Raw genomic sequence first — 19,007 nt, forward strand, 5'->3', positions numbered from 1 at the left:
TCAAACTATGAGGCCCCTGCTGTGCTTCTCCAGCCAGACCCTGCCGCCCAGGAAACGTGGCACAGCCGCCCGGGCACCGGTGCCCTTGAGCATGTGGGTGCTGTCGAGCAACCCCAGGCGGCAGTACTTTTGTCTTTGGGGAATTTGTCTCCCCACTCTTAGGCTTTGGCACAGTTTTTCTGCACTGTGCTCTGGGGGTAGACTCTTCCAGTTGGAGCTTTCCTGGTGAGTTAGTTACTGAGAATGCAGAAGGAGGCTGTTGTTTTTCCTATTTAACTACAGCTTTTCAGTTCTCTGTAAGGTCTTAACACCAATTTTTGATGATTTGATACGGCAAGTTTTGTTGAAAAGCCTCTTACGAGCTGGGTGTGGTAGCACATGCCTTTTCTCCCAGCACTTGGGAGGCAGAGGCAGAGGCAGGTGGGTCTCTGAGTTTTAGGGCAACCTGATCTACATAGTAAGACCCTGTTTCAAAAAAGGAAAGAAAAGCCTTTTGAACAATGGGATACTTCCAAACTCTTTAGAGTTTTCAGTGGAGAGGGTCTATATGAATTATTAGCATTAATATAGAAACGTATGATGCCAAATACACTCTGTGACAACTAGAGTGTCTGTGGTGTCATTATAACATATAAAGTGATCAAATCCTAGGGAGCCGGTTCTTCCCACATTTGCTATGTCATTGGACGTACTTGGTATAAATGAAGCTTGTTTAGTGGCTTCATGGACAGGACTGGAAATGCTTTCTCCGTACGCCCTGGTCAGGGCTCATCACTCCTCTGATGTATGCTCAGTACTGGCTGCTGAACATGCTGTCAGGGAGAGCTTGTCTACACGTCACCACGTCGTAACATGGCAGTTAACTGCACAGTACAAGTTATCAGTCTGTTTCTCAATGTTTTGTTCTCATCTCAGCATGTGAACTGGGCCTGCACGTCTTTCAGTGGTCATAGAAAAGGTTTGGGTCCCCACCACATTATCGTTAGTCTAATTTTAGTTAGGAGATCTTAGGACCATAATTCGTTTTGAGGGGATCCTTTTTCCATGTTTACTTGGATTCCTGACTTCATAATGAATGAGCAGAACCTGCTTTTGAGGGATTTTGTTTAAAATGAGTAGAAATGGAAATTACCATGACTGCAGTGACAGCATGGGATGTGCCCACCCTACACCAGGATCTGCTTCCTCTTCTCTTCGCGCTAGGGTAATTCCCAGGATGAAAAAAAAGGTTGTATTTATGTCTAAATCGTGTGGGCACGTATATATGCTTTGTGTGTGTGTGTGTGTGTGTGTGTCTGTGTGTGTGTGTGTGTCTGTGCGTGTGTGTGTCTGTGCGTGTGTGCCTGTGGAGGCTTGAAGAGGATGTCAGATCCCCTTGAGCTGCTGTTACAGGCACTTGTGAGCTGGACATGGGTGCTGGGAATTGAACTTGGGTCCTCTGGAAGAATAGCAATGCTCTTGACTACTGAGCCATCCTTCCAGTCCCCAGGAATCTCATTCTTTAAAAAACAAAACAAAACAAAAAAATCACGTTCTTTAAAAAACCAAACCAAACCAAACCAAATGAACAAACAAAAAAAAACCACCCACTACCACCATCAACAGCAGCAACAAAAACAACAGTTATCTGCTCTATTTGCATACTTGAAGTTCTGGGTTTAGTCCATAGCACTAAATAAACTAAAAATTGCAAAACACATTGTATGGACTTGTTTAGAGTCGTTAGCTTTCTGCTGTGAACATGCCACTGAGTTAGTACAAAGAACCTGTGTCTTTTGGTGCTGAAGGTAGAAACCACACACAGAACATACTGGACTATCTGACTTTGCCACTGAACTATTTCATGCTTCAGCTGTAATGTTCTTATTTTACATGGGTATTAGTATTTGAATTTCATTGAGATCAGCTATATGAAGTTGGTAAATCAAATGGCATTAAGATTAAAAAGCTCTTTATTAAAAAAAAAGGCTAAGAGAGCAAAATTGCAGACCATAGTAGAAAGAGAAATTTGCATGACTCATAGCCACAATTTATAAAGAATGTGAAAGAATAATGCTCCCATAACTACAGTGAGAAGTCCAAGACTTGAGTAAGCAGCTCACAGAAAGATGCTTATTTGGCTAAGTCCAGAAACTTCTAAAGATATCCTCAGAGTCATTTATTAGGGAGGTACAAATTAGAGTCATGATGATATAACATTATAGTTTTAACAGACTAGCAAGTGAGACGGGCCACTCACCCAGGTGTGGGGCAGGGAAGACAGGCCACTCATCTAGCTGTGAAGCATGTGAACTTAACTAGGCATGTTGTTCCTGGAAGTAAATCTTGGTCCAACCTTTGACATAGCAATTGCATTCCCAGGGGTACAGATCCAACAGCAAGCCACACACATGTGCTCCAGGAGAATGTCCAGTTTCATAGCAGCATTTGTATGTTCAAGTTAGAAAATAATGAACTGTTCATCAGTAGCACAGGGAATTATACTTTGGTGTGTTGGTTATGACTTGATGTGAATGTTCCTTTTCTCTTGCTGTACCTGACCAGTTCAGAAATGGGCAGAAGCAGTCTGGGGTGCTGGCAGTCTTATGGGCCATCAGCTTTGGAAGTCACCAGGACCTGCTGAGGTGCCAGAGTACTGTTTGTTAATTGAGTGGCAGTTACATGGTGGGTCACATTGGTGAAAACTCTTAAACACACGCACTTAGCAGTTGTAGGCCTTCCTATGCATTTTTAACTTCATAAATCATTTTGAAAATCTGCTAATCCCGTTTCCCCGCTGTGTATCCAATCACATCCTGGAACACTAACAAGCCTGTGCAGTTTTTCAGTCCTGGCTCTTAACTGGTATTCAGAACCTTCCTACCTTCAATGGTTGATGCATGCATTTGACTATTGTGGTTTTACTCTTCCAAAGGCCTTGGTGAACTTTGAATATTTTAAAGGATCAGAAAAAAAGAATCTTGGCTACTAAACTGGGAATAAACTACTATGGTTTTATTAAATATAGAAGTCCATCAATGTTTAAAAAATGTTTTGAAGAACCAAAATAAAGTACCAGTAAGATCATACTATTAGTGAACTAGCCATTTCAGAGAAAATATTTTTCTCCCGGACCAGAACACATCTAACTAGACTTAGTATGTTTAATTAGTAATAGGATTTTGCTTGTGCCTTCATGGGACACCCCTCCCCCACCCCACACACTTACCATGTCCTGCATCTACTTGTTCTTCATCCAGCATGGTTCTGTGGGCTGTAGTGTTCTTGAGGACAAGGACTGTTCATTCATTTCTCCTAACATATTCCATTGCTTACATTAAATAGCTAGATATGTTGATTTCCTCTACTTCTTACAGAAGACTTTGTGGTTAAACACACACCAGAAAATTTAAATTTTATTGCATACTTTTTTTTTCATATAGGACAAAGTTGTAATTTATTACAAAATGATCTTGAAATTTTTAGCTATCGTGCCTCTGGCCTCCTTAATATATGTCAGTGTGATGGACTTTGTCTAAGTTTAGCTTCAGATGATGTATAGAATGTTAATTAGAAAGAGGAGATCCAGACTTACATGTTTGATAGGCTGATTTTATCCTAAGAACAGTGTACGCAAAAATAAATTATAAAGCTGTAGAGCTAGATGGTTTTCTGACAGTTTCTTAACTTGGCTTTGATGTTGAACCCATGTGTATATATTGAGAGTTACTAAGTTTTATTGTTAAATCACTTGGTCACACTTAGAAGTTAGTTATGGGGGAGAGGGACCATGGCAATTTAAAAAGCTGATTTCACAATGCAATTTCTAATAGTCTTGGGGGAGGAATATATTAAATTTATTAGTTGATAGTTTGATTTCCTTATTAACAATTTTTTTCAACATCCAAGTTTTTTTTTTTTTTTTTTTTTTAAGTAACAGTAAGCTCCAGGGTTAGTTTTTGTAGCTATGCCTGGCCCTTTGGCCTCTGACACACTCAAATTTTTGCCCTTGGAGTGAATATAGGGTTTGGTGTGGTGGTGGTGGGGGGGGGGTTTCTTGGCGCCTTGCCAAAATGCCAGTATACCTCTCCGCCTTTCTGAGGACCAGGTAGGAGCATGGTGCCACAGCTCTCGGAGGTGAGGATCTTAACCCCGCCTTGAGAATGCTACTTTGGGCCTGGCTGCTTACCTGTAGTACACACAATTTCAGCTTGGGTACTTCCAGAATCCTGATTTGGAAAGGATACCTGGAGTTACAGGTGGTTGTGAGTCACCATGTGACTGCTGGGAACCAGCATGTGAGTCCTCTGGAAGAGCAGCCGGTGCTCTTAACCACCGAGGCATCTCTCCAGCCCTAAGTTTACTGCTGTAACTGTCTTTGCCTCTGATTTTTTGCTCAGTAGAAAACTATCTGTCTATAGTTTCCTATGTTTAGATAAAAGTGTGGCGCCTTAGTTGTCTTTTTTCTCCCTCAGATGTATTTTCCTGTGCTGCAGCATAGGGTCAGGCAGTGGAATGCTATGAAATTGGTGTAGTGTGCAGGATTCATGTTCTTCAGTTTTGAGTATTAATAAACTGTTGAATAAGGGTCATGAATATCATTTAATTACAGGATCGGTAGTCTAATGAAATGCATCTTTTATATTTTTATAAATCAAAAATAAAGTAGCTTGAAATTGCATATGCCAGATATTTATTCCTTTTTGTTTTCTGTGGTTGTTACCTAAGTAACATGAACAAGGAGGTTGTAAAGACAGGGAGATGCTAGACTTTATTCCCTGGGAAGCTACAACATATATATATATTTCAGAATAAAAGTGTGGCTTTCAGAAGCTAGGCAGTGCTGAGATGAGAGTGTCCTAGGACATATCTTATTTGAGTAGTGTTGAAGTGGAGAGAGAACACTTTTAGCGCCGTGATAAACATTTGCTGCTCCAGTTCAGTAGTTTCATTTCTGGTTTAGCTGGAGCACTCCAGCTTTTCCAGTGACAGTACATGGAGCTTTCACTTCAACACTTGGGTTCCTTCTTGGTGAAGTATACTTCTGGGGATGTTTTCTGTCATTGTGTCTTTAAGAAAATGGGAACAAACTTGGGGTGGTGGTGCACACCTTTAATTGCATCACAGGTGGATGAGTCCCTATGAGCTTGAGGCCAGCCCCTGGTGTACGCAGTGAGTTCCATGTTAGCCAGGGCTACAATACAAGAACTATTTCTCCAGCTTCCTTTCCATTCCTAGTTTCAGTTTTTCTCTCTACAGACTATCATTCTGTTAGTTTTATTATCTAACATTTTTTCAACCTTTACTTTTTAAGGTTATTTTATGTGTATGAGTGTTTTGCCTGCACTTTTATCTAAACGTAATAAACTATAAGACAAATAGTTTTCTACTGAGCAAAAAATCAAAGACAAAGACAGTGTGTGCCTGATGCCTGCAGAAGTCAGGAGAGAGAACATTGGATGCCCTCAGACTAGAGTTACAGATGGCTGTGAGCTACCATGTGGGTGTTGGGAATCGAATCTAGATCCTCTGCAAGAGCAACAGGTACTCTTAACTTACGGATCAAATCTCCGGCCCCATACCCTGACCACCCCAGCTACTAGTTACCCTCTTCCATATTGCCTGCATCCTGCTTCCCTCCACTGCTCAGAATGCTCAAGGATAGTTCATTTCTCATCTCTGGTATGCAGTCATCAGGGTCTTTGTTGTCAAGACTCTTCTCAGGGTACCAGTACCTGCTCTGTGTTCTGTCTGGTTCCTCTACGTTCTACCAGGGAAATTTGTTTGAAGGTTCATCCTCTCATAAGGGGTCATTGGTCTAAGTCAGTACCCATATACTCTCTTAGAATTTTCTAACACAAGTGTCTAAGACAGTTCAGTTCAAGAGTATTAAAGATCTTTGTGTATGTTTACTTGCTGACTGGTATCTGCTCCAAAACGGGTCTAGTTACTGGAGGAATAAACCATGTGGCTTTGTAGAGGTTGGATTGCTAATCACTCATGGCCAGTGATTTAGTCACTCACACCTGGTCCATAAAGCCTACACGATGAAGCCCCAGCCTCTGTAAAAATCCCCGGAAGACGGTTTCTGGGCTGTTGAACAAATGAAGGCGTAGGGAGAGTGCTTCTCTCTGCCCAGCATCCTGTCATCTCTTCCATTTGGCCTTTTCTCACTTGTACCCTTTGTAACAAACTGATAATTGAAGAATTGCTTTCCCGAGCCCGGGAGCCATTCTAAGAAATTGCTAAACCCTAGGAGGGGATTGTGGAGCCCCAGTTTACATAACACACCTGTCAGTAGTACAGAGAACTAGCCTCACATGTGGCATGTGAAATGGGAGCAGTGTTGTGGGAACGTGAACTTATGATTTCTAAGCCGATGCCAAATGCACAAGATGAGCATTGAATTAATTGTGGGATGGGTATCCACTGGGTGCCAAAAATTGGGGAATTGGTTGGTAGGGACAACGCTCACACATAGGGTGCTGGAATTAGTTGGGGTGTGAGCAGAAGAAGCAGTTTTTCTTTTTACTCAGTGTTACCAGTGAAACTGTGTTAGAAAAACAGAACTAGTAGTTGTATGTATGAGAGGGCATATTTGTATAGGAATATGTGGATTGATTTGATAGGTTTTGGGGTGGTCCGCTCAGGCAGGCCGTGGTGCAAATGCAAGGCAGGACCCCTTTGCCCTTTGGGGCCTTTGCTGGTCTTTGAGAAGATTGAATTGGAGGAGGGCCAGCCACATAACTTGTGGTAATCTTTACTGTTGTCAGTGTTAGCCACATCTAAAACATCACCTTCATCCCAACATCTAGATTAGTGGGTTTCTGCTCTTCTGTTTGCTCTACTGGGAACCAAGGATATCATATGTCGAGGACACTCACATTATTAATGAGTTTTGCCAAAAATCCTTGATTCGTATTTGACCAAGTAACTGAGTACTATATGCTGGCCAAGTTAATACATGAAACTAACAATCATATCTAGCCCATCCCTGATCAGGGTAGAAAGACACTGTGTGATTGGGTAGGAAATCCCTGGGGTTTAGACTTGAAATGCTGACACCCTCAGCCAGCACACTGACTGGTCATGCCCCGAGCATTTAGCAGCTGTGTGTTTTGCTGACCATAGAACATAAACAGTGCTGTTACCCAGCTTTCCTGAGAGACATCCACCTACTTGAATAAACAGGGCAGTTATGATTTGAGCCTGTTTCTTCATGCTTATTTTTAGTGAGATTTGTATATTGGCTGGATTTCAAATTTTTCATAAAGAACCTGATTATTTAGAATTCAGGCCAAACGTACAGTTGTTACTGTAGAGAGGAAAGCAAACATTGCCTTCTGATTTATTCATGTGTTCTGAAAGAAAGATGGAGAATTCCTGTACCTAATCACATTAATAAATTCAATGACTGTTTGGCTGATACTTACTGTGTACCCTTGAGAATAAGAACTAATGGTTTGCCAAAACATCCTCTAGTGTATTCCGTAACAGTTCATCCCTTTGGTTAACCTGAATAATTGCTTCTTTTTAAGCAAAGCTGTCACCTCTTCTTAGCAGTGGAAACTTCTTCTGCGGCCGTGGGGTTGCACTTTTCGAAGCATTGCTGCTAGAAGGCAAACAGGACGACTTAGAGGTGACTCATCCGGGCTGCCACTGATGTGTCTGCGTAACTCCCATCTGTCTTGGGATTGTGTACCTACTGTCACATGTATAAAATACGGCCCGTAATCATCTCACTTCTGAACACCATCATACAGTCATTTAAACCCAAGAAAAATACTACCTTTGATGCCAAATTGAAATATGTGGCTTATAATTCTTTCAAATTACTAGCATCTGTTCCCTTTAAAGGGTCCGAGAAACCTTTGCGTTAGGGTGTGCTTTTGGCTGCTGAGTGTTACCTAGTCTCTTGGTGGCCAGGCTCCTGTGCCAGTTAGACCTTGTGGCTCACAGAAAGACAGCTAGCATCCGATCGCACCAGGTGCTTTCCTCCTTAGTTCTCTTTGAAGTCTGTTAACTTGAGTGAAGGATTTCTCTTGCTGTGTCTCCTTCACTGTCCATGAAGGTCACCGCAGTTCCTCTGAGACTGAGGTTTTCTTCTTTTTAAAGATAGCCTGTTTAAAGAAGCCGTGTAGAGTTCAGTCCCCCCTTTAAAGGGGCCTTGTGGGGTTGTCTGTCAGCCTTCTTTTACTTGGACTTTTATGGATATACTGTTGGCACCATCAGAGTCCCTCACTGAGGCCTTCAGCCTACAGTGGTTGGATCGCCTGGCTCTTAGCTTCCCTTGGCATAAGTGAGTTCAGGCCATGATCAATCCAAATTGCTGAGTTGTAGGATTTGCCAGTACTACATTTAGGCAAGCGTGTTCCACTCCCAGCAGGATTCATTCAAACACGGTTCACCCGACCTCATGGGCCTTCTTCAAAGCAGAAACTTAGTGATCTTCATGCATCTCAGAGTGGCTCTTCTTGCCCTGCTTTTAAACCGCCAGCCTTATCCTTGGAGCCAACCCTGAACAGTCGTTGGTGCCTGTCCCTCTAAATGATGGTGGACATGTTTCAACAGTTCATTTTCTGTGTACTGAAACTCACACTGGACATTGAGCTCTGGGTCACAGAGAGGATTTGGGGACCTGTCTCAGTGTATGTGTGTCTTTGTAATCTAGTTCTCTTGGTTTGAGAAGTTATACTCTTCTAATTTCTGTAGTACATTTGTACCTCGTTTGTGGCCAACAAACAAAATCTAATACCTACCTGTAAGTGTGGAAGAAGCTTTCTTCAGTGTTGCGACCCGACTCCGGGAATTTTTGTTTTTAAGATTTTATTTATTTATTATGTATACAGTATTCTACCTGCACATTCTACCACTGCAGGCCAGAAGAGGGCACCAGATCTCATTATAGATGGTTGTGAGCCACCATGTGGTTGCTGGGAATTGAACTCTGGAAGAGCAGCCAGTGCTCTTAACCTCTGAGCCACCTCTCCAGCCCCTTGACTCCGGGAATTTAAGAATCTTCTTCAATAAATAATGAGTGAGATCTTCAGTTGTGTTTAATTTCGTTTGGTGAAAACATAACCTTTGTTGAACAATTAAAATTTTTCTTTTATTTTTTAGGTTATGATAATTTCAGGGCTCTGTCCTTTTAGATTCTAACACGGTACATTCAGCTTCATAGTTCACTGTTAAAATCCACTTTGCTTTCTGGAAGTTCTGCTGTTGGGATTTGGGTAGTTTGCCGCTTTTATGCACTTGCCTTCCCGTAGCAGAAATGTGAGGGTGAAGTTGCTGGATGATAGGACAGAGCCAGGAGTCCGTCCCACGTGTCTGCACCTTTGTGCACAGGAGCATGTGAGCATCTGTTCTTGTACGTCTTTCAGGCACCCTCACCTGACTTTCAGAATTAAGTCACGTGATAAGCATATGAAGGTGCCTTTTATATTTCTCCGGTTGCTAGTTAGTTTGCTTTTTGGTGTTTCTTGTTTGTTTGCTTTTGGTGATGTTTCAGCTTTGAACTCCAGTTTTTGTGACTGTGAGGCAAAATGTCTGCCACCCTGTCCAGTTTCTCCAGTTGTGAAAGACACTCACTGTCAGGGCCTGGTTTCCCTTTCTTCACAGCATCTTCTGGTTTCTCCTGGGTTGTCTGCCTCTCCTCCATGTTTAGGAGTTACACATGCAGTCATTTCTCAGGTGTTGCTTATGACTTGTTATTTTTATCATGTCACCCTCAAACAATTCTGTCATATAATAATATTGAGTGGGTTTATTATTAGTACTTGTGGTCTTTCCGTTTTGTATTGTTTATATTTTATGAAGCCATAAAGTATCTTTTATTGTCTACTAAAAGTTTTATAATCTTGCCTTTTACATGCAAGTTAGGTTAAATTGGGATTTATTCTTATAAAAAGGTAGAGTGGGAATTCAGATTAATTTGCACATGGATGAACAGGTGTGTACAAGTACCATTATTAAATAATTCAGTTTCTGCATTAATCTGACATTCTTGCTGTGTGTAAATAATAGTTGGGAGGGAGGACCAATGTCTTCCTGGCTTTGTTAGGAGAATTGGTATTCTTCTTATAAAGTAAGATTTATACACAGCTTATTGAGTTTCTAAAAACAGCTGTGGTTATTATGATAGGTAGATAGAAGATAGAGAGGTAGCTATAGCTAGCTGATAGATGATAGATAGGTGATAGATGATTGACAGATAATGGATGGATGATAGACTGACAGATGGACAATAGATGACAGATTGGTGAATAGAGTAGAAATATAAATGCATGAGAAAGCACGCATGCATACGTGGCCTCTCTCTCCATCAGTGAGCATGCCCAGAAGTATTCAATAGCAATAACTGCACCTGCAGCTGGATTTTTATTTGTAAATGCTGTTCTTGGGGAAAGGAACCCTTTTGGAGAAATGTGTGCTGTCAAGGTTGGAAAGTACAGACGAGTACTGACAGCAGCTTTGAAACATGATTTCAGGAAGTAAGGAAATGATTTGAAAATGATAGAATTGTGTCAAAATGACCCATGGGCTGTCTTGAAGTTTTTACTGTCCAGTTCCAGCAGACTGAGTTAGCATATTAACAGTGGCAGTAATTGACAGCAGCAGAAATAAGGTAGTCGAGGGTTAAACTGAATGAATGAACCATGTGACCGTGAGAGCAGATGTCCGCAGTGACCGAAAGCGGCTGTGCTCTTTCCTCCTCTGTCACTGTATTCTAGTATGGATTGTTTTTGTCTTCCTGATGTGGGGACACATTACAGCCGGCTCTAGTTTTTGGCTGCCAGGGGGGTCACACTACTCTGAACATTTCTGTTTTTGTTGTTGGGAGACACATTGCTTTTTCCTACCAGCTGCGATGTTCATGGCTCAGGCTCCTATACTGAAAGGTAGATAAACAAGAGGAACACACACAGCTGTATTTAAAGAAGTTTTCTGTGTCCCTGAATCCTTCAGAAGAAACGAGGTCAAAGGAAATGGGATGCAGTGGTAATAACTTGGGCGTGGTCCACTTAGCCAGCTTCCTCAGATCTTAGTGTCTGTCTTTCTGGAGATAGGAGCATTCCCGGAGGGGGGGGGGTAGGGTTGGGGAGGGAGGGAGACACACGAGGAGGGTGACAGCTCTGCAGTGGAGGTCTTCTGCTTCAGTGGAAGGCTTGCTGCAAGGAAGGGTAGCAGATGGTCAGAGTCCCCGTGCTTCCAGTCCACTCAGATGCCCAAGGACTTGGTCCTCCTGGCCCAGCTTACAGGGTATTGTAGTCTCCTGCTGGTGTGCGCTTTTGCAGCAGACTGAACAGACTTCAGTCCCTTCCAGGCATGCTGTCCTCTCCTTTTCATTTCACCCTTGATAAAACCCCGCTGGAATGAGATGTGTTCGCACTGTGAGGCCTGTGGTCTGTGGTCCCTGGCTTCTGCATAATCTCTACCTCTCCTACTCATTTGCTTACCACTTGGGAAATTACAGTATTAAGTTTAAACATGGTAACGTGCATTAGTACACTTAATGGTGAGATGAACTCAAGATAGAGAAGCTGTTGAAAGTACACAGGCTTAGAAGTCAAGACTAGTCTAAGCCAGGTTTGTTTCTTACTTGAAAAGTCGAAATTTCCTGCCCTGTGTAGATTGGACGCTGTTGTACTGAAAATGCATTTGCTTCAGTCTTTCAAAAGCCTTATGAGCTTTAAAGTTGTCACTACTTGCAGCCAGACTCAGGATCAATGACCTTCCCAGCTGCTCGTGCTGCTTTGGATCCTGTATGGCCTTCAGCAAGTGATGTTAAAGTGTGGGGTCTTATTTCAGGTCTCTGTGCCCTCCTGCCTGCTGCTTTTCCTCCTCCTCTGTATGACAGTCACTTCCTGCTGTCCCTGTGCTGTGTGCAGCTGGGAAGAGGTAGTGTCCCGTTCAGACTCAGGTGGGGACTTGGGGAAGCTGCTGAGGACACAGGCTTCACTGCAGCGGTGTGTGAGGGCCGCTGGTTACTGTGGCCCATCTTCCTGACATAACTGTAGGATGCTATGCTCTGCTTTCTGTTCAGAAGGAAGTCAGGTGAACCAGAGACAGACACCACAGTCAATCTTCCCAGATCAAACACCTGTGAAGATAGCTCCGAATTCAAGGAACCCCGTGTTAGCTCCCTGCTTCAGCTTACCTGTTCTGAACATAGAGAGGAATCACGTAGTATTCCTCTGAGTCTGGGTTCCTGTGTGAACCTGGTTGGGAGACATGACATTCATCAGCATTATTGCTCTGGTCCACCCCCGCCCATCCTGTACTGTAGCAGACAAGACTATAATGTGTAGATTGGCTCTCGGGTTTTGTAAATCAGATTTTACTGGGATAGACAAACTCATATGATCTGTCGCTGCTTTTGTACTTCAAAGGAGGGCTAGATAGAAAGACAGGACAAGGACCTTATGGCCAGCAAATCCTAACACACTGTCTAGGCGTTTATAGAGTCAGTTGATTGATTTCCTCCTGTATACGGCTCCACTGTGTGTCTGTTCCGGGTTTGTTACCAGGTTCTGCCCATTAGTATTACTATTTCTTTGAATGTTTCTAGAGTTTCTTGGGGACTCCTGTGTGTGCATTGCTTGCAGATAGCTGCTCAGGGCGATGTCTATTGTAGTCTGTGTTGTTAGATACTAACACAGGTTTCCAGTTTTCACATACCGCAGTCATGAGAATTAAGTTGTTGACATTCTAAGATGTCTGCTGATGCGGACACAGCTGTCACCTCAAGGAGAGGGAGAGGTAGTTTATTCTTGAGCCAAAGAATAATGAATATGGCTTAGGAACACAGGTTCACATGGCCCCAGGACACCTGCTCCAGTGTGGTGACAGTTTCATGGAGTGTTACAGATCAAAGGAAAGCGCTAAATCAAGGCACGTTTCAGATACGTTGGTGAGAACTCAGGTATGGGGGTGCAGAAGAGGGAGTCTCCCTTGTAAGGCTCGGGTGCTGTCTGAGGACATTCTTGGCTTGGGGCTGGCAAAAGCTGCTGGCCTCTTGATACAGTCTGGAAGGTTTCCCCTGCTAGTCAAATGGAAGGTCAGGCAGAGGTGGGCAGTAGGTGGCCATTAAGGAGAGAGATTAAAGGCAGCCCAAAGTAATTTAGCCCTGTATCTGTAACACCCCAACTCTCCACAAAGTTTCTAATTAGTCAGCCAGCCTTGTGGAATCCATAACACGGTGTGGCTTTGTTTTTTCTGGGAATTTCATCTCATACATAATATGGTCTGAGTTTCATGTTTTAGCCGTTATGACCTATACCTTGTGGTGGAATACCATTACAGTTTTACTTGTGTTTCCATAGTGATGGATGAAGCTGGGTGTGTTTCCAGATGCATACTGGCCATTTTGAGGTTCTATTTGGTGGCCTGTCCTTTTATTGTCTGTCTTATTTATGACAATTCTTCATGTATTTGGAATGAGTTCTTTGGTGGTGGGTAGGTGTGTTGATGCAAATTTCATCTTCTATATTGGGGCTTCCAGTTTCCCTTTCACAACTCTGCAAACTTTTTATTTTTTATTTGTTAACAAACCATTAATAATGCAACAAGACACACCACATGGCATGACCACATGGCACAGCACTGCACTGCACCACACCTCACCACACTGCACCACACCTCACTACACCTCACCACACCTAGCCACACTGCACCACACCTCACCACACCGCACCACACCGCACCACACCTCACCGCACCACACCTCACCGCACCACACCTCACCACACCGCACTACACCTCACCACACTGCACTGTACTGTACTGCACCACACTGCACCACACCTCACCACACTGTACCACACTGCACCACACCTCACCACAGTGCACCACACCTCACCACACTGTACCACACCTCACCCGCACTGCACCACACCTCACCACACTGCACCACACCTCACCACACTGTACCACACCTCATCCGCACTGCACCACACCTCACCACTGTGCACCACACTGTACCATACTGCACCATACTGCACCATACCTCACCACACTGTACCACACCTCATCCGCACTGCACCACACCTCACCACTGTACACCACACTGCACCACACTGCACCATACTGCACCATACCTCACCACACTGTACCACACCTCATCCACACTGCACCACACCTCATCCGCACTGCACCACACCTCACCACTGTGCACCACACTGCACCATACTGCACCATACCTCACCACACTGCACCACACCTCATCCGCACTGCACCACACCTCACCACTCTGCACCACACTCAAGAGCAGAGAGAAATGAATGCACCCAGTCTCCCTGCTTCTCCTCTCCTCTAGCCTTTTCTTGTTCTATATAGTTTAGAGCTCCTTGCACAGGGATGGTGTCGCCTACAGTGGGCTGTGTTCCATTATCAGTTTACAGTTAAGACACAGCATGCCCACAGACATGCCCACAAGCCAGTCTCTTCCAAATAATGGCGCAATTCAAACTTTCTTTTCAGGTAATTCTCGGTTCTGGAAAGTTCACATTAAAGCTAACTGTCACAAGGCCCTTTAATTGAGAGTGTGAGTTGCTATTGTGTTTTGATGATTTCATTAATGTTTCCTGTGTTTGTTGCAATGTTACCTATGCTGACCTCAAACTCCTCAGCCTCCCAAATTGCTGCCACCAAGGCGGGCACCTGCTGTACTGTTACTAGATCTCCAGGCTGGGCAAGGATGGCACTTTTATATTTCATTTGTGGCTATGAAAAGCCATTCCAGTGTCCAAGAGTCTTGGTTGAAGCAGATGTGTGCATTTTTTCTGCTCAGGACTATTTCCTCAGATCCTTGAGTTTAGAGATTGAGAAATCGAAGTTGATTTATCCAACTTTATGTTATATCGGGAATAGATTGAGTGTTGTAGAGGTCAAGCTAACATGCTTATCTTCTTAGAATTTTCTTTTAAAGCTACATAATGTTTGAGGTCCATTTAATATTTTTCCATTTTTGTTTAGAAATCCAGAGATATATTACTCAATTGAAATGTGTTGCTTATTTTGGTTTTTGATATTTGGGTCTAGAGCAGGAGAATCAGCTCAGCAGTTAGGAGCCCTTGCTGCTCTTATAGAGACTCATTCTGTTCCCAGCACTCACATCAGCTCACAACCTCCTGTAACTCCAGCTTCAGGGGATCCAGTGCCTCTTTCTGGCCTTCAGGGGCACCCACAAGCACGTGTACTAAACACAGACACAGATACATAAATAAAATTAAAGTTTAAAAAAAAAATGAAGCCCAAGGCTGGGGGTAGTAGCACACACCTTTAACCCCAGCACTCCAGAGGCAGAGGAGGATGTCTCTGAGTTCAAGGCCATCCTGGCCTACATAGTGAGTTCCAGAACAGCCAGGACAATGTAGAGAGACCCTACCCCCCCACCCCCAAAACAAAGCAAAAGTTCCATTTACAGTTGATGCAGATGGTCTTAGAAATATTTATAATGCTGCAATATTGTGGACACCTCTGATCTAACCTAATTAATGCTGCTTCCTCCAGGAAGGCTAGCCTGTCCACTTGAAAGATAAGTCCTTTGTCAAGATTATGAACATTGTAGTCTTAGTGACATTTCTTGTGCTCTTACAAAGCTTCTCTTCTCTGTTTGCAGGTTATGTATACGTCGTTCGTGTGGATGTTGCTGACTTAAGTCTGCGATCATGGCACCAGAATACAGTAAGTAACCATGCTGTCCTTTATTGCAAAGTGTTGGCTCCTGTGTTTGAATTCCTGGGGATGGAACTCCTAGATGCATACGGTCAAGTGGACCATCACTTCAGTTACGCCCTGGCTGTATGTTTTGAGTTTCTGATTGCAGAGAGAGAAATATAAAAGCAAGGAAAACACTTAGTTCCCCCTTGTCAAAGGGTCAGTTCACTTGATCTTCTGGGGTTTGACTTTTTAGCTTTATATACAAATACATCATGATAGTCATTTCTTTCATGTTCCTGTACACACATTATTTGTCTGGACTACTTCCTGTAGTGGTCAGCAGAATGGGCATTAGGGCTGCACCATCTCCCATGTACCATCTGTTCCCTGTGTTAGGAGTCTGAGAAATTGACTGCAGTTGGAAGGTAGGTTCTGGTGAGCTGAAGTCCTATGCTGCTTGTCCACAACTGGTTCACTGACTCTGGCTCCATCGTCCACTCTCGGGCAATGCCTAGCCGGGAAGATGGTCTCAGGAACAGCCCTCCACTCCTGTTCTAGCTTTGAGACCCTTCAGCAGGCATGCCTGGAGCTTCTGGCAAAAGTCTTCTCATACTTAGGACAGAACTCAGGGAAACTTGTGCCTTTCTCTGGGTGTCACTGTGTGCTGGTGTGAGGTCTAGTGGCTTCGGACTGCTGGCTCCCACACTGAGCAAGAAAGCCACACAGGGTGGAAGACAGAGTCCAGAATCCAGGGCAACCAGCTCTGAAGCCTGTCCCTTCTTGGGACATCCAGCATTTGAGCCAATCCATTTCCTTTGTGTTAAAGCCAGTTTGAGTTGGAAGCCAAAACATCCGAATGATTCACTTAATCCCCATTTTATTTTTAGTAATCCATTAGTTTCCCCTAGGGAATGTGGGAGTAATTGGAAAGCAAGGCACAGTAATACCATTAAAGTAACCTGGCACAGTGCTGGTGCTGACTGGCATCCTCTCCACTCTCAGCAGGAGTTAGCTGTAGTGAGTGCGTATGAAAAAACGTGACCATAAAGACAGCGCTGTCAGCTTCCCTCTCTTTTTCATGTTCACCCAGAAGCTTTTGCCTCTTACTCAGCTGGCCATGGATGCTAGAAAGGGTCTTAGGCCACAGGCATGAGCCATGTTCTCGAAAAACGTGGCTGCAGGCAGTATGGACCTGTTCTGTTTTCCCAGAACAAAGTAGGCTCATGTTTTTAACATTTGTTTTTGTTCTTCAAAAATTATATTTGCTTCACATATAAAAGTGGTGTGAGGAAGATTATAACAAATATCCATTCATCCCTCCGGAGCACATGAGAATTTTGACAATTGTATCAAGCAGTTAAAAAGCGTACTCTCTTTCTCTGCCCCTAGGGAACCATTACTCTGCTTTTACTCCTTATTATTCTCATGTATTTGTACTTTTACCACATGTGTATCTCATGCATTTTATATGCTTTTGCTTTCTGTTGAGATGAGTCTTGTGTATCTGAGGCTGGCTTTGACCTTGTTATATAGTTGAGGCTGGCCTTGAACCCTGATATTGCTGTCTCCACCTTCCACTGGGATTGCAGCTGTGCTCCACCAGGCCTGACTGGTGTGCTTTTTAACTTACAAAAAATGCAGATGTCGTACACTGACTGTACAGGAAGTTTAGAAGAGATGCAAAGTCAATGTAAGGCTGTGGTTTCTGTCATAGACACTGTCTTAGGTAGGGTTTCTATTGCTGTGAAGAGACACCATGACCATGGCAACTCTTAGAAAGGAAAATATTTAATTGGAGTGGCTTAGTTTCAGAGATTTAGTCCATTATCATCATGGTGGGACATGGTGGCATGCAGGCAGACATGGTGCTAGAGAAGGAGCTGAGAGTGGAGAAGAAGCTTACATCTTGATTTGAGGACAGCAGGAAGTGAACTGAGACACTGGGTGTGGCTTGAGCATATATGAGACCTCAAAGCCATCCTCCACAGTGACATACTTTCTCCAAAAAGGCCACACTCACTTCAACAAAGCCACACCTCCTAATAGTGCCACTCCTCTTGGGGGCATTTTCTGTGAAGCCACTACAAACATTTTCAAAGGTATGTTAGTAAGCATCCCGGTCGCATGTATTATAACATGCTTTAGCCTTCTGTTAGTCAGTGGGTCTGAATCCATGCAGTGACAGCTTTTATCTTGCTTACCCTCCAGAGCTCTTCCCTCAGCTTTCCGGTCTGCTGCTCAGCTCACTTTCTGTCCTGCTCTCATCCTGTGCAGGCTTGAAATCTCACAGGGTCCTGTTACCCAGGAGTCTGTTCCCTTCAGTAGTCTTGGCCCTGTGTTGGGGCACAGGCTTTGGCAAGCTTCATCTGAGCGTTTCTCTGCACTGCACCAGGAGCTGTTGGCCTGCACAGCTTCCTTCCGGGCCTTCTAAACTGACTGCTCTGTCTTCCTACTGCTCTTATTGGGACAGGTGTTGTAGAAGAGACTTCTCCAGGCCGACTGCAGCCATCTTCCACAACAGCTCCTGTGTCACTGGGAGCCTCCTCATGATCCTCGTTGTCCTTGTTGCCTTGGTGACCCAGTGCTGGGTCTTAGAGGTCCTGTCGTATCATTCTTTCAGTGTTGGTTTTGTTTTGTTGTTGTAGTTTTGTGTGTACTAGTGTTTTCCCTGCATGCCTGTCTGTCCACATGTGTGCCTGGTGCCCACAGAGGCCAGAAGGAGGGTATCAAATTCCTTGGAACTGGAGTTACAGCCAATTGTGAGCCACCATTGGATGCTGGAAACCAAACCCGGGTCCTTTGCAAGAGCTGCCAAGAGCAAGAGCTCTCAACCCTCAAGCCATCTCTCTAGCCACAGTGTCTTAGCATTCTTGACAAAACGTAAGTCATTTGATGTGTGTATTATAAAAGTATTGTAAGGCCGGGCGGTGGTGGCGCACGCCTTTAATCCCAGCACTCGGGAGGCAGAGCCAGGCGGATCTCTGTGAGTTCGAGGCCAGCCTGGGCTACCAAGTGAGTCCCAGGAAAAAGGCGCAAAGCTACACAGAGAAACCCTGTCTCGAAAAACCAAAAAAAAAAAAAAAAAAAAAGTATTGTAAAAAGCTTCCATGCTGTTGGACGATTTCTGGCACATTCTCATTTGGAATGTTGCATTCAGGAATAGGAAAATCCAGTTGTCTGTTCCTTCATTCAGAAATCACTGTCATTCTACCAATAGAGTGTCACAGAAAGACTTTGGACAATAAAAAGCGGATTCCTGTTATTCCATGGGGTCATTTTATTTAAATGTTTAGCATTTGCTAAAAAGCAAACTAATATCCCCCCCCATACTTTTATCTGTGCAGGGAGAAAATCAGTGTCTTTTA

The 19,007-nt window shown here is 43.8% G+C and overlaps 1 long non-coding RNA gene across 1 annotated transcript in view; it reads left to right on the forward strand.

Moving 5' to 3' along the window:
- LOC131924399 (uncharacterized) overlaps positions 1-15,667 on the forward strand; it is a 148,590-nt gene extending 132,923 nt beyond the window's left edge. The window contains exon 4 of the long non-coding RNA XR_009382885.1: positions 15,602-15,667. This is a non-coding gene — a long non-coding RNA (uncharacterized LOC131924399). The remainder of the gene's footprint in view (positions 1-15,601) is intronic.
- Positions 15,668-19,007: the final 3,340 nt, after the last annotated feature.

The sequence above is a fragment of the Peromyscus eremicus genome, chromosome 14 (genome assembly GCF_949786415.1).
Source record: "Peromyscus eremicus chromosome 14, PerEre_H2_v1, whole genome shotgun sequence".
NCBI lineage: Eukaryota > Metazoa > Chordata > Mammalia > Rodentia > Cricetidae > Peromyscus > Peromyscus eremicus.